Source organism: Triplophysa dalaica, chromosome 12 (assembly GCF_015846415.1).
Source record: "Triplophysa dalaica isolate WHDGS20190420 chromosome 12, ASM1584641v1, whole genome shotgun sequence".
Lineage (NCBI taxonomy): Eukaryota > Metazoa > Chordata > Actinopteri > Cypriniformes > Nemacheilidae > Triplophysa > Triplophysa dalaica.
Genome location: NC_079553.1, coordinates 10894311 through 10911463, shown reverse-complemented (window position 1 = coordinate 10911463; position 17153 = coordinate 10894311). Strand labels below are relative to the sequence as shown.

General features: G+C 37.5%; 1 long non-coding RNA gene across 2 annotated transcripts in view; it reads left to right on the top strand.

The window, feature by feature from the left end:
• LOC130432963 (uncharacterized) overlaps window positions 1–17153 on the top strand; it is a 34251-nt gene that overhangs the window by 6087 nt on the left and 11011 nt on the right. The window lies entirely within an intron of this gene.

Below are 17153 nucleotides of genomic sequence, written 5' to 3'. Positions count from 1 at the left end.
AATAGCTGCTGCAAAATTTTACCTCGAAGATACAATAAGCATCTCTCCATCATTTTAGTGTCAAAACCTCATTTTCAAACCTATGTCACAGTTTCCCCATGAGGCCCGGTTTCCCCATTTTGTTTTTGCCATTCCATTTAAGTTAATTGAATCATATAGGCAAAGGAAGCAGATCTCAGATAAGAGCTTTTCAGAGACAAACCTGGTTAAATGTAAATAGAGTGATATTTGAATCTGAAGGCCTCCATTATAAGTGGCCTGCCAAAGATTTGTATACTGTAAATGGTAAAGCTTTCCACCCACCGCAACGTTGCTTTCTAAAGATGAAGCACCATTCAACGAGCAAGTAAATCATGATCAATCTACTGTTGTGGAAATGAACATAAGCCCATGCAAAGGTACATAATATGTGGGAAGAGTGTTGTTCACATCTGTTAGATGAATTAGCAGCGCTGACTAAGCACTCTTGGCCCCACCATCTGCCCGACGCCCTGCTAAAGTGACCTGAAAAGAGTCTTAAGTCCCTCAGCCTTTCTCTGTGTTTTCTGTTGTATGTGCATATGTATCATACCAACAATTTTTTTGACTTTTCCAAACATTCTGAAGTGTATAGCCTTTCAAAATATTCATTGTTTAAAACTTTTGAAAAACTTTGTTGAAAAGATTCAAATGATGTATGACAATATTTATTTTATCTTTTGTTTGTAAGTGTGAAGGTGGAATGCAGTCTGTTGTTGGATAAAGCACCTGCCAAATGCATAAAATGTAGTTGAAATGTAATGAAGGCAGTGTAGTTATACATAAGCTGTAGTGAGATACAACCAGTTTCAGCTTCAACCCAGACAACAACACAGGTCTACTCTTTCTGGTAAGGCTGGTTATGGCATACCAACAGTAACGCTATGGGAAATGCTCTTTATTAACGGGGATTAACAGATTTCAGTTACTGAATGCCACGGCGCTCAATGTACTGCAGTTAACACTGCTCTTATTTACGTTTGGAAACTCAGCTGGCACCATTGCCTCGTATGGCCCGAGGGTACTCTGCCATGAAAAATTTCACCCTATGCCAAGAACTCTGGGAATTGGCGAGGGAACAGGTGCTTTCTTCCACAGCTGCCCTCTGTATGGTCAGAGCTCTAGTGTGGGTCTCATGCGTATGAATGGAGAGACTGACATTCTTCTGATTGGAATTTTCGTCTTAGAATTTTGTTTAGGCCTCCGGCATGCTGAACGAATGCCTGAAGTTTCACACGTTACATTGCCAACACACGCACGCCTGCGTTCCTGGTCGTGTTGTGGTACTTTGGCAGAAAAGGCCCGATACTTAATTTTTATGCACAAAATTTGATTGCATTGCTGTTTTTTATATGACAGTAAAAACTCTCGCCAAGGAAAATAAAGGAGGTGTTAAGATTAGTTGGAGTCTCTCGGTAGGATTTACTTATTTCATGTCAACAGAGTGGCAGATGTTTTCTCCATTCACTGTATTATCTCTGTGGAAAATGCACAGAAATCGCAGCGCAAGCTAAAAATAGTTTCCCAATTTCCACCTCCACACGCGAGCACTTTCACCTGACAAAAAAATAAAGGCCTGGAACTCTTTTTTCCATATGTTTATGTGTTTTGCTCGATCCAGGTTTTTTCTAAGAATGTCGTCACCGTAACTTCAAAGGACCTCAGGCACGTTTGTTATCGTTTATATCTTGGACTGGAATCATGTGCTTTCCCTGGATGCACAGCCTTAAATTGATAACAGATTTTTTTGGGATCCATCCTGTGCCAAAAGAGAAGGCACTTTGTATTTTTTTAAGAGGGGGGGTAAAGGTTTGAGACACTGTAATTTTTCTATGAATGTGGAATGAAGATCTGCAGCGGGACAGAATTCAAAGGTTTGAGCATAAAATGGCATTGAAACGCTGCACGATGCAAACAGATGATTAAAGGAACAGTACACCCAAAAATGACTTTTCTGACATCGTTTACTCACCCGTTCCAACCCAGAATGATTTATTTTTTCCATAGACCACAAGAGATGTTCACAGCTATTTTCCAAACAATAGAGGTCAATGATGACTATAAGAGCTTAAAAAATAAACAAGTTCTATTGTCTATGGGCAGTTGACAAATAAACTGTATGTGTCCTATGCAATGACATAGCATAATTTTGAACGAAATACCCTGTTAATAATATATTGCTTTATATTATTAATATTTATCATATAAAATAGCATAAGCAATTGTAAGTTCTTTTCTAAATATTTGCTGTCACACCAGGATACAATTATGTGATTTTTTGGCCAACTACCCATATACATTCTAACTCATCTGAACTCATACGATAACTTTTTCACCATTTGGTCACTTTTATTATATGGAAAAGAGAACAACATTCTCTTAAACTTCTCCAAAAGGTCCAATGTGTAATTTTTTAGAGGCTCTATTGACAGAAATGCTATATAAAATACATAAATATGTGTTTAGAGGTGTATAAAGAGCTTACAAAATGAACCGTTATGTTTTTATTATCTAGAACAGGATCGGCAGTCCCTATAAGTGAACTAAGCTGCTGATTAGGGCCTCATCGCCACTAGGGGGCCCACAAGAGCACATGAAAAGACAGCTTTCTTGTGTTAAATTGACGACACATAATTGCAGGTCCTTACCCATTTTTTTCTTTGGTGTGTGTTAAATGTATGAAATTACTGACAAAATGCAGAATTTCAGTATCAAAATAAGTGAGGTGGCCAATCCAATGAAAGGAGGCAGGAATTACTGGTCAAAGAGCCGAGCAGTGACCAATAAATCAAAGAAGACCGAGCTACTGTAACATCTACAGCTGTAGTTCAGCAAGACGCTTCAGATTTAAAGTTTTAGTTCGGTTTAGTGTTTAACAATAGAAATGTTGAACAACCAACAGTATTCACTGATGCAAACGAAAAAATATTGATTCACATTACAAATATGTATTTTATAATTATCTACCAATTCAGCATTTTATTTGGGATATGGTTATATTATATGGGATATTAATTCATTTAATGGTTATCAAGTGGCTTTAAAAGGGTGTTTATTGGTTGTGGTTAAAATAAAAATAAAAATCTTTATAGTCTATATAAAAAGCAAATAGTTAAATGCATTTAACAATAAATTCTACAATTTTTGATTGATTGGTCCATGTATGGTTTAAGCTCAAAATTTAAAGGGACAGTTCCCCTAAAATATGAAGTAATGAAATGATTAGATGTTGACAATCACAATGCAATTGTAATGCAAGGTTTATGTGATTTTGTTTTTATGACATTTCTACATCCCAAACACAACTACAACTAATCAAATTGTTAGATTTAAAGTGTGCATGCAAATAATCAAACATTCACAATAGTCTATTGTAATGGAGGTACAAGCGGAACCCCCAAATAAAATTCTGCTCATGGCCACGTCAAGGCTTGGGCCGGCCCTGTCTAAAAGCTTGTAAACACAGGGACGATAATCACACACACTTATTGCAAGTGTTTTTCGGCGTCATACCCAACAATTTCCTCTGGTGATGAGTCGAGTGAACATGCAAATTCACTCCCTGACATAAATGTCGCTTAATGAAAACAAACACCCCGGTACACAAGGTGACGCTGCACAACTTTATGCTTCTGACACTTGCTTGTCAAACAGAAGAAGAATTAATCTTGCTTCCTCTTCATCAATGTGTGCTGGCAAGACCATTTTGTGCTTGAGCGCCACCAAGTCGTGTTTTTCCTGTAACTTCAAGTGATTAAAAGCGCCAATTTCATTGGTTGGCCAGGTTTTAACAAGACGCGTCAAACCAAAATAAAACGAGCCAGAGCCGTTTAAAAATATAAAAGCTTTTACGGCTGGCGTTTATCGCGTTGGTGTGCAAACTCACATTGGTGCCCTTTTGTTTAGTCGCAAGGCGTTAAACATTGACGATAAACTCACCTGTCCCTGTGTGGACAAGCCCTTAGAATTTCTATCTACATACACCAAGGGTCTTCAACTACTTTTCTTTGAGGGCCGATTCTAAAAGTGTAAATATGACGCGTGTCCATTTTGTAACATGCACAATTTTTACACTATTTTTAAGTAATTCTCAATGATGTAATATATGGGAAAAAGTATTTTATTCAATGGAAAATCCCAAAATGCAAAAATAGGTGCATTGTGACATTTCACTTGTGGGTTGTTTAGGAGGATCTGCAATAATGCAATATAATATACAAAACTATTTCTTCCTTTTTCTTCCATTCCACCTTACGTAATGAACCACTATGTTTGTACCTTAGAATAAGCTTTTTCTATCTACATACAGAGCTGACCTACATACATTGAATTCGCCATGTTGCGCTGCCATGATTTGTACAGTAGCCCTTATCAGAAAAACAGCTCTAAAAAGCGCGTTTCCTCTTTCTCTCCCTCTATCCTGTGGTTCTGAGTCCGGTTGTCCCTGACTTTACAAAGGGGGGGAAAAGTCTACTGATTTACTCCTAACTGCTATTTTGCTGTCAGATCAAATGCCTTTAACAGCGTTGCTACTTACTGTTAGCTAGCTCTTAATCTAAATGTAATCCAAAAGTAATCCAAAAATATGCAATCTAATAGATTACGTTACTGACTACAAATGTTGTCATGCAATCCAATTCATAAATTATCTATACCCAGTTCTAAAAAAATGCACAGAAATATTGCACATATTACAAAATGTATAATACAATACAATGTAAATCGCTTTGGATAAAAGCTTCTGCCAAATGCATATGTGTGATGTAAAAATGCATCCAGAATTTGTGCCTTTTCATTATATTTAATTAAAAGGAATATTAATTTTTAAAAAATTAAAAACATAACTTTTTAATTTTATTTTATATTCCTTAATGCGTTAGTTTACCCCAAAATGAAATTGCTAATTCATTTACTCACCTCAAGTCCCCCAGTACTTCCAAGATGTGGGTGCAAGGCATTTTGTTTTCAAGATGATATTTATGAAGATATTTGGTTGGATTAATGAAAGTCAAATGCATAAAACTCAGAAACACTAATACATTCTGCATTGCCGTCTTATAAAGAGAATTAATTGTTTTTTGCAAGACACTAAACGCTATTTTCATAGATTTGGCTATTATCGCATCTTCAGGGTGAATGCCAATCGCATTCATGTGCCCCAGGCACTTAGCAGGGCAGATCCTTTGAAGCCCAAGTTCTGGAGGGAGCTGAACAGCTGTTTTCGTAAATAAAGCTGTTTAAATTATATATAATGAATGCAGTAATAAAAACAACATAGCTTTCCCTTATCTTAAACAACAGTTCACGTGGTGTAGTACCCTCCCTGCAGTTCCTTTCAAGGGCAAAAGACGCGTTTTGGAATGCGACCTAACACGTAAGCAAAACGACTGCCTGTGGCTGTGGATTGCTGAATATAACGTTGTAAAATTATGCTTCTAGGAAAGACCGATCAAAACGCTTTATAAGACGTCAATCGTTATGAGCCACGGGAATTACTTTTTTATTGAATGTAGCAGCGTTTTTGATTTTCACAGATGTGGCTTCTCTGGAAGTATATTTCTTAAAGCCCACTCCATTCTTAAAGGGCTGCTAATCCAGGTGATTTCTGCAATTTAGAAATAGTCAGTGGTATCCCCAGAATGTGTCTGTACAGTTTCAGCTCAAAATACACCACATATCTTACATTACAATATGTTGAACATGGCCATTTGTGGCTTAAATTAAAAATGTGGCATTTTTGTGTGCGTATCCTTAAATGCAAATGAGATTCTGCTCCCCTCCACGTCTGTAAAAGTAAAATAAATGTAAATGTAAATGTAAAATACAAAAACATATATGCTGTCCCATTGCTGTATGAAATGTTGGGCATTGATGATTAATCATGTGCATGCATATTACTAACAGACATAAACACGGATATAGGCATAAACATGGATTCAGAGTACTTGTATATTACAGGTATGTAAAGATCACCAACCAGGTGTTGTAACGTTGGTCTACCCCCGGCCTCCTTTTATGTTCCATTTTACATCCAACAACAGCAAACATTTGTTGTTTCTTAGAAATTTTTGTCGCTGGCTAGTGGCTACATCGGCTCTTGCCTAAAAATGGGTTCCGCTCTTTGGCGGAAGGTGGAACTATGCGCTCATATGGCGGAGTCTGTGAGCGGTCATGGGCAGACGTAAACAATGTGACATCAGATTGATACGGGATCGCCAACAGCCTGTTTTGTGTCACTGTTGTGGTTTAAAGGAGATTACCAGAAGAAGAATAGATGAATTTGTATAATTACACAGTATTTCTGCACACACGCTGACGACTCATTTTCTGGTAGATAAACATTTAAAAGTGCATTATCTGGGATAGCTGCCGTTTTAAATCTCTCCAATTATTAGAAATTTTAAGGTGGGCCAGGAAAAGATAATTGCCGGGCAACATTGGACCAGTGGCAGCACTAGTTGACTATCCCTTAAATACACCGTGGGTCTCCTGACATGGAATTCACCTACAGAGCATGTTTCATAAAAAATCTCAATCGGCAAAGAAGCAAAAACGTGATGACATCTTTGTTCTGTGTCAGCCACTGTAGTGTTAAGAAAGGGAGGACTGGAGTGAGCCAATGATGGTCACCACTAGATGTCACTACATTTCGAACACTGCACCTTTAAATTGTATTCCACTGCAAAATTTTATCATTTTAAATTATTAAATCAAATTAACTACATGAGACATTTCATTTTTTGTGAACTATTCCATTAAAGGGGGTCACAAAACGTAAAAATCACAATGGTGAATTCTTTTCATAAATGAACATTAAAGTGATACTTCACCCAAAAAATTTAATTATGTCATCATTTACTCACCTTCAGATTGTTCCAAACCAGTATAAATTTCTTAGTTTTACTGAACACACAGGGAGATATCTGTACGGATGAGTAAATGATGACAGAATTTCCGATTTTGGGTGAAGTATCCCTTAGGTTAACAGTGTTTTTTTATGATAGACATTTTTCGACTGCCATTATTTTGAGTTATGATGGCTTTTTTCCCTATTACATAATGTTCCACAGCTCCTGGAGATGAGGCTTTTCAAAGCTGTTTTGACAGACAGGTTATTTTCTTCTAAGGTATGGCAAATGTGACATAAATGAACAAAATATGAACAATGTACTGATTTTAATGAAAAGCTGGCATTCGTGAAGTGCAATTGTATATCCAATGTTTAATAGCTTTCAGCAAAAGATCTCTTTACAGTCTCAAATACTCTTGAATGAAATGCTTTTGAATATCTCCCTGTTAGGCCTTTACGATGCACATCTAACATAAACAACATTGCCTTGTAAAGTTTTATTTCATATCATTGGAAAGTTTCAATTTGCATGACAAAGTTCATACTTGAAGCAGCTCGCAGATGCACACTCATATACTATGAATGTACTAAATAAAAGATGAATGTGTGCGAATTGATTGTCTCCTAAGTGTGAGAACTACTATGCTTCTGTGTCTAATAACATTCGTTTCCGCGCCAAGTGGAAACCAGGATTCCCTGGAACCTGGAACTGAACGTACTGTCGGGGGTGCCAATCCTGCTCTTGTGTGTTGGCCAGCGTCATACCCGGCAAATGTATGGTGTTTGTAATGAGAAATACAAACAGGGGACAGCAGTGAAGCATGACAAGTATGTGTTTCCATTGGAGGGAGTTGCTCTCAAGAAAATACAAAAGAACTCAGCTGGGCCTGTCAAGACTAATGTTTTCATATACTGGCTAGACCAACGGCAGTCATCCACCAACGGTCCCTCAGCACCCTTTCCCTCTGTTTCTCTCTCTCTCTCTTGTAACGTCAGAATGTGTTTGCTCAGGTGGATAGCGACACAGTTAGAAGTGAAGCATGCTCCACCATCTCCCCGTGCATGGCCAAAAGTTGTATCACGCAGTGAAGGTAAAGCTCTCAGCCCCTTCACACAGTGGGTGGGAGAGAAGCAGGAAGCTACAACACAAATACAGGCCAGCTCTACGGTGAAAGATGAGGGAGAATGGCAGTGCAAAAAGAGAAAGTGAGTGAGGACAGAGGAGGAAATAAGGAGGTGGAGGGACTCGAGTGTGTATATGCGCTTAAAGATGAGAAAATGAGGGGTCCTGTAGAAATGTGCGAGACGGAGAGGTGGACGACCACCCGTTTAGATGATGAGCGCGGGGGCCGGGTTATGGATTTTAAAGTTTATGGTCTGTGGAACTTGCCTTGAACAGCGTTTATTTTAGCATGCCATGCAGTCTCAGAACTTCTGTCAGGAATTTTCATTTCGTGAAGACTAATCACAGTCTAAACATGACATCTGAGTCAATAGGCAACCCCACTGTATTGTTTACGTTGGGGTCCAAACAATCTTGACATCAGTCTGAGATGGAATTTTGCCTGTGGGCCGTTTATTTTCGAGAATAAAAACGGGCCTATCTGGAAATCAGACTGGATAAAGAAGCCGTTTATACCGTTGAATGCCCAAAGGTTGGGATCAAGGACTTGTTTTGTGAGTTTGATAGTCTCAATGGTAATTATAGACATTTATATTAAAGAGTCATTTCACACATGGAAGCTTGCATATAAATCATGCCTTTTCTTATTTGCATGATTTTTCCTCCCTAAATAAGCTTAATTTATTTTGAACAATTTCAAACTCCGCAATACCCCCATAACAAACATTGTCTAACCAGCTGCAAAACTATTGAAAACAGGACTTGGCACTTTATAAAAAGATAAGCAAATTAAAATGTTGCCACACGAGTATCAAAAAGCTGAAAAAAACAATGGGCTTTTTATTGTAAACGATTTCGATTCCTTTCACAAACAAACTCTGCGTTTAAGCTTTATTTGGCGTCCATCTGCATATTTCCAAATGAAACATATTTTCAAAGTCATGCAAAACACTATGTCACACATCCATTTCACACGTGCAGCTGTTAAAGGAACAGTTCACCCCAAAATAAAAAACCTGTAGTTGTTAAAAAACTACAACTACAGTTGTTAAGTTGTTAAAAATCAGTATTAAAAAATTTCTCTTTTCTGATGAACACAGAGAAAGATATTTGAAAGAATGCTTGTAACAAAACAAATCTTGACCACCATTGACTCCCATAGTAGGAAAAATTACAATGGTAGTCAAAAGTGCCCCAGAACTGGTTTCTTTCCTGCATTCTTCAAAATATCTTCTTCTGTGAACTAATATATTTATACAGATTTGGAACAATTTGAGCGTGAGTAAATGAAGAAAGAATTTGTATTTTTAGGTGAACTGTCCCTTTAAGGATCGCAATAGGGCATGATGACTTTCCAGTTATTTAATCGAGATCTGATTAGCATCCCGATGATGAAGAGGCCTGATCACGTCCATGACTGATAGTAAACAGCTCACCCAGAAAATCCCGCTGTGAAACACTCCAGACGTGGAGACGTGTTTAGATGTTTCTAAATGACATTCGCCCAAAGTTAGTGTTGATTTACAAGACGGCGGTATATTTTAACAGCAGTTCCCTCTGAGGTGTAATAGGTTGTCTGAAAAAGCAGAGGCAGGAAATGAAGGCTGCTATCAATGAGAATGCCTCGCATCTGGATGCAATTATCTGCCCTCCGTCTTTTTGGCAAGTGATAAAAGATTTAGCCGCGTGGCTCTGACATCATTTTTTTTCGAGGCAAAAACAATGCTCCAAAAAACCATCCAGTTATTGACAAAGCTTTGGCAGCGTGACAAAATAAAGATTAAATACGTTTTTATGTTGAGCGTTAAAGCGTTTAGAGGAGGCTGTTATTGAACTATTATCTATATGATCAGGGGGTTTGGGTCAGAACGATAGGCTTTTATTATACAGTATTATTCCTATAATTGCATGTAGTTTACAAACAATTTGATCTGGGTCATGTGACAAAAATAAATAGTCAAAAGTAAACTAACTACCGTTATTCATAAAATAGCAATGAACTATGGGTTATATGAATGTTTGAATTTGAACTCAACGACAATATAACACACTCCGTCGTTTTACAAGTAAATACTCTCACACCCTTTTTCAAAATTATGCAGTTTTTGCAGGACCATGAAAGAAAACCAGAAATTGTTTTGGGGTTTGCGAACTTTTGATAGTTCATAAGTCAATTTGTGAGGCTACAGACACTACTTGATAATACCATAAAATTATTCATAAATTCGAAGAAAGTTTCTACTCATACTGAATCTGTTAGTCACGTCCATAAAACTTGTCCAAACGTCTTGCAACATGCTGGAAGAATGGCAATATTAGATGGGTTTGTTCAGACAGGAGGGTGAGGTGAGCTGAAGCGGAGACATGTATAAGGCAACTGACCTCGGTGATTATACCTCATATTATTGTTCCTGTCATCTGTTTTCATTGGCCCCAGGGATGTTCGCCATGGCAACGGCACACAGCAGGCCGATCGCTGGTGACCCCACCGTCCTTTGCATTTCCTGGTGCGCTTGTGATGAAGGGAGGCTCTTCCAGGGGCAAAAATCTTCGTGATGAGACGGGGTCTCTATTTCAGTTTTGAGTCCCAGACCCCCTCCCCCAGCACTGTTCAATCACAAGCGAGCTCCTGGCTGATTAGACCTACATTGTTTAAAATCTGTGACAGAGCTGCTTAATTGTATGATTACCCAAATTGTCCTATGGGACCCTACCGCACCCGGGTGTCACTCAGAGCCGGAGAGGGCCCTGTCAGGACTCATGACGAGGGCCTCTTGCTTGATGTGCTGTTTGATGATGCTGGCCAGAGAGCATGACCAGTCACTGTTATTTCTGGGATGGTGTTTCTCTAAACCATCACGAATCCAGATTTAAATGATTCATGTATTGCTTGGGCAGGTGGCCGGTTGCTACGTTAAGGATAATATCATGGCACACTGCGTAGGCACTTGCTAAAACAGGCTGTTTTGTATACTATACAGCTCAACCAGCTTTTGACAAAGTGGTGTTTTTTTACACTGTAGTAGCTAATTGTATCATCACGGCTTTGTGTTTAAACAAAGAATCATTGAAGAATGTAATTTGAACAAATATACTATAATTCACACGTTTAAACCATAGTTAAAGTCTAGTTTATCTGTATCTGATTGATGCCCATTGATGTGTTATGTAAATGTTTTTAGCTGTAAAATGCTAATGTAAAATGCTAAAGACGTTTCAAGTATTCTTACTTTTTACAGAATTAATTTTATTTTGTGACATACAGGAAAGTTCACCAAAAATCAAAATTCTGTCATGAGTTACACAAAGAAAGATATTTGGATGAATGTTAGCAACTGAGATTTCTGAGGCACAATTGACTACCATTAAAATGGTTGTCAAAGATGCCCCAAAACTGTTTCTTTAACTCAATTCTTCAACAAATTTTATTTTGTGTGAACACAAAAAAATACAACATTTATTTCTACTGTGGTAGTCAATGATGCCCCGGAAATCTCAGTTGATAACATTCTTCCAAATATGTGTTCAACAGAACACAGAAATGTATACAGGTTTGGAACAACTTGAGGCTGAGTAAAACATGATAGAATTTTCATTTTGGGGTGAACTTTACCTTTAACTTACATGTTACTTCGAACCTTAGTAGTTTTGATGCACAAAGTAAGATATACAGCATGTAAAAGATAAAAATATCTGATATATATAACTGTGATGAATTTATATTAAAAAATATTATATTTTATAAAATATGTGTATGTACGTATGTTTGTTCATTCCCATACATATAAATATACACATATATATAATATAACCACAAACATTTATTTTGGAACCAATCAATCATGACTGATATATTTGACAGCCCTCCAAAAAACATTCTTTATACTCCTAAACATGCAGGTTCTGCTGTAAATAACAGTTAAAATCACTTTTTGTTGCATTCCATTTTTCCGTTCCATTCTTATTATTATTCATGTTGTTGTCCAATGAGATATATTAATAATAACCCCCGCAAGTTTTTGGGGTGCTGGTTTAGGATCAGAGCAATGTGAATACTGTGGGTGGAAAATCAAGGGGCGTAAGTCATAGGAGTGTTATGTAACTACTGGGTGGAAACTTTGAACTGTCATCTAGTATACTGTTGTACTGATCGATTTGTGTAGGGACTGCATTCCCTTCGCACTGATACTGTTGATGCATGAACTGGGAAAAATTACAGTGACTCTGGGAATTTTTCCAAAATCATATCAGAATACTTTTACAATACAAAGCAGCTTGTACAAATCATCTGTGAATTTTAGATTGTAAAAGGAAGGATAAAAAAAGAATGTACTTAGGTTCCTACACAAAATAAGCATACTGTACGTATAGTTTAATAAACGGAAATGAATGTGTATGAACCATCAGTAACAGATGTAAGAAGTCGAATAAGAAAAATGCATGCCTCATCAATCGAAATAAATTGCACGAAAACCGAACCTTTGTTTCCTTTGGGAAAGCAAAAACGTGAACATTATTTACAAAAGCGCACAAATATTTGATCACCCCAGGCAGGGGGTCCGATTGTTGTAATGACCCAGTCGGCAGGCTGCAGTCTGTTTATGAACACAGTATTGAAATGCCATTGAGCCCCCTGGGTCAGCCTTTGAAATGAAACAGATAAGATAATTGGCTTTAATAGAATCCAGAGAGCCTGTTCAGCGAGGCTTTCCCCAGGACCTTTCTCACTTTTTTGGTTTTCCTTTTATTATTTTTTTTCTATCCCTCCTGAGTTTGCGTTTGTGAGGCGTGTGGAAGTCGCTTCTTAATTTAAACCAGGCCTTATTCTGCCAGCCCCTGGAGTCTGCGGCTGCAGACCTTTTGAAGTTGCAAAAGTGTTCGCAGCACTGTTGGCCTTCTAATTCGGTTGCCATGGTTTCTCTAATTTGCAGACTTTACTGCTGACTTTAATACGAAGGAAAGCAGCCATTATATGTGCCGTGGGCATTCGCGTGGTTTTGGCCCGGTGTCAAAGGTCATTTGAACTAGTTTAATCTGAAAATTTTAAACACGATTAGAACAACGAAGTTTGGTGACAGAAGCGAATGTAACTGTATTTCTCAAACACACTTGATTTTCTTTACTCAAGTAGAAGTTTAATCACACATGTGTTTGTGGAAGTAAAAACTGGAGAATAATGTGTGCGTTTCAGTGAACTATATCGCTTACACAAAAAGTTAAGTGATATTAGAACTGTAATGAGTGATGGCTTTGTGGGATTGGGTATGGGACATGATTGTTTTGGCTTAAGATCAAAATAATGCAAAATAATCACACATAATGTCACCAACATGCAACATTTGAATCATTCTCCAAAATCAATGCTTCTGACTAGGGGTGTGACAATGTTTTGATGTATCGCATTATGTGAAACAAAAAATAAAATAAGCAGTTGTTTTATGATACAATCTGTGTTTAATCATAGTAGTTGAGCTGGCAACATGTGACCTGTTTCGACATATATATTGTTTTGTTTTTGTTTTAGTGTGTGCTTGCATTGGTTCTCTAGGGGGTTAGCTTTCTTAATTCCTTTCTTAAGTTTAAATTTTGTGTTAAAATTCTGTTTAGTTTTTCAGTGACCGATCTTTTCAGTTTTTATTAATTTACAGTTTAGTTTTAAACTTGAATTGTAAATCGATAACAAAAAACAAATGTTCTTTTTTTGTTTTTGAAATAAGCTGTTATTTTAATTATACAATCCTTATTGAGTATAATCGGTTAAAACCAAGTAGTGTCTTTCAAAATAAGTCTTGGGTAACATGTTACATTTAAATAGCACTTTTATTAATTAACATAAAAAAATCATTAACTAACATGAATTAACAATGAGCAATAATGTTTTCCTGCAATTAATAATATTTTTTTATTGTTAGTTATGAATGGAATTAAATTTTTGTAGAGTAAAGATGCATTTCTTAGGTCCCTGTCATAGGGCCTGGGACAACGTTACTCCAGACAATGGCCCTGATGATTCAAATACAGCTTTTCACTCAATTTTACACATCGCATCAGTGAAATGTCACGAAGGGAGAATCGAACCACGTTTGGAATGGCCTTCAAGGCGGGAAGTTTGCAACCGTCCACAGCCCATGAAGAGTTAATGAGGTGTGTTGTGGGGAAAAGGCAGTTATTACTGTCCCATGCTAATGCGCAGTTGGGAATAGTGCACACCACACTTTACGTGAATGTCCACATTCTTTGGCCCATGTAATCAACTCCATCAATGGTGCCAGGCAGTTGAGCTTCAAAACAGCGTTACGTTCCACCATGCCTCTTCTACATAGTTCCCCCGCTGCACAGTTTCTTATCTCACATGTGGTATGTTGCAGTCACAAGATAACAGTGCCAGCGGGCAGATTTAACATGTTGATTGCAGACAGAAAGTCTTAATGGGCTCCTGTTGTTCTAAAGGCCCTGTTTTATTCTCACCGAGTTATGCAATTCTCACATTTTTCAAGCATTTGTCACATGGCGATTGCACAGGCTTTGATCGCTCTGCATTCAAAGAGCTTGTTTTGTGTTTCCATTTAAATATGCAAGCCACATGGAGCTCTAGAATAGTTTAAGAGTTAAATGAGTACTTCCTGCTTGTAGAAATGTCACTCCAGCAGACTTCATGCTGTGAGAAGAAGTCAAAGGAGCAACCCAGGGGTTGACCAAACATAAGGCAGGCTGGCCAGATCCCAACAGCGTACGCGTAACACAATACCTGCGAGCGTGCGGAGAGATGCTTTGAACTTGATTTAGTACCCGGGTCACAAACGACCAGGTTCGCCTCGCTGCAGGTTGGAGCCAGCACCCTGGAGACGCCGATCTCGTACAGAAAGATAAGTGAGAGCTTCATGTCATATTCCGATCAACCAACAAGATGCCCTGCTGTGACCTTAGATACAATGCACAGCAATGTTTTTAGTTCCATCTTGGCCCTATTGCAGAATTCGAGTTATACAACTCAGACTCTGCACATTACGCTGTTGCATTATACGCGGTCAAAATTCCGATGTCATTGCGAGATTTCTGGAAAAAGGACTTTAAAAGTCTATTCGGAATAAGAAACAGAACAGCCAAGCGGTCAGATCACATCGAAACTTCTTGATCTATGAAAAATAGATGCGTCACCTTTTCCTCTGAACCGATTCGTGAAAAATATTTCCAGTTCCTGCTCTTTCATGTGGTGGTTTGGAGATATTTCATCCAGTCATGCCCCTTCATTCCAATTCCATGAGCTTCAGTTATCGGAACTTCAGGTGCTGTCTGATTAAACCTGAATACTTCTGAATGCAGTGTTGATATGTATCATTTACCGAAAGGTCATGTCATAGATTTCGACCAGATGCTGATATGATTTTAACCAGTGTATTAAATTTTGCTTTTTAAAACGAGTCCACTTAATAAAAGTAAAAAGTGTGGACATTGTCTGTTCCATAAAACAGGTTAGAAAAACATGATGATGAAAATAATGCAGGGGATTTTCGAATTTAGGAAATTTTAAGAATAACATTCCCATGTTTTCATTATGTAATGTAATTAACATAAGAGGTCATATGAGTATGCTACTGGAAAAAAAAGAGCCCTATTTGTTCATGTTTACACTTGAGGCGAAAAAAAATATTTTTCTTGCCAATTACAGTTCAAATATTTCATTCACATAGCCTATAATGTGTACAGAAATTTACATGAAGAAAATAAAAGACCTAAAATAGCCACTGACGTATGAAAGGTGACATCTTCCTCCAGTCTCTTTGAAATACTATTGTTTTCGCACTACACACCCTCACTAAAACGTGACGCATTTGACTGTAAGTCATAAGTCATGCTGCTCGGAAATGGACTGTATCTGAGTCAAAGACGATACATCTGTATGCTTTTTTTACACAAACTCCACTGAAACAAACCACACATAAGCATACTGTTTAAGATAATTTTTAAAGAAATTGTATGAAATGACATCGAATGACATTTAACAGAGGGGTGTTCAAAGAGGTATTAAACACTTTTAAAAACGATGTATTGAATAATAACAAATTTTTTGTAATATTTTATCACATTATGTGTAACATAAATTAAGAAAAGGGACTACACGAGGGAATGTGTTATCCTTAACTAGACACAGAGATGTGTTGATATTAATACAACAGTTTTTAACACAACAAAGCTCAAAGATTGAGTTATGTTACTTCTTATGTTTAATTGGATGTGTCACTTCTGCTTACATATTTGCCCTGAGATATAATATTTTCAAATATATATTTTTTTGCAAGTGAACTGTTTTTCATGATAAGCCATAACAAATTTTATTTTGGTATTAACTGAATTTTTCATGTTCTAAATGTAATCCATTGTGTCAAAACAACTGCATGGCCTCCATATAAAAAAAAACTGAAAATATAATCCTAATATTACAACACTATATTATTTCTCTCTCTTTCTCCACAATTTTCCAAATGAACAATTAAAGCATGAAATCATTGACAACATGCTTAACCTGAAGAGGTTAAATGATCCTGTTTTAAACCTTAAGGCTTTGGCTTTTAGCCCCAGTGACATGCAGAGGAAGGAAAAGGGGAATCATTGTAATGTACGAGAAACAACACATCACTTATCTTCCTTGCACAGCACTGAAAACAGTCCTGTGTTCGGGCGCACCGGTGGGCTGCAGGTTAATGACTGTATGGAAATTAGTGGCTGCTCAGGAGCCGACCCCTAGGAGCGTGAGTGGGGGTTGTCATTAAGCCAAATGCCCCCAGGTCAAAGAAAGTGGCATAGGCCATTTGACTGGTAAGACCATCAGTCACACATTGTCTATTTCTGAATGTATAAAAGATTCTATAGTGTCCTGGCAGGCTTCAGTACTGTGTCCGATACAGAGCTGGAGAACATTAATGAAGAGCCAATGAAAACACATCACACTTTGTATTAACACTAACTGGTTTTGGAGCGGTGTATTAATTTGACATCTGTGGATGTTAAGAAAGTGCCTAGAAAACATTTGATGATGACGTGTGCTTATTTGACAGGGCTATCATAAAATGTGCCATAACGGGTTAATGGGTTAGTCTTTTTAACAAAGGTTGAGATTTCATTCTTTCCTTTATTCAGACAATTGCACATTTTTTGTTCCAT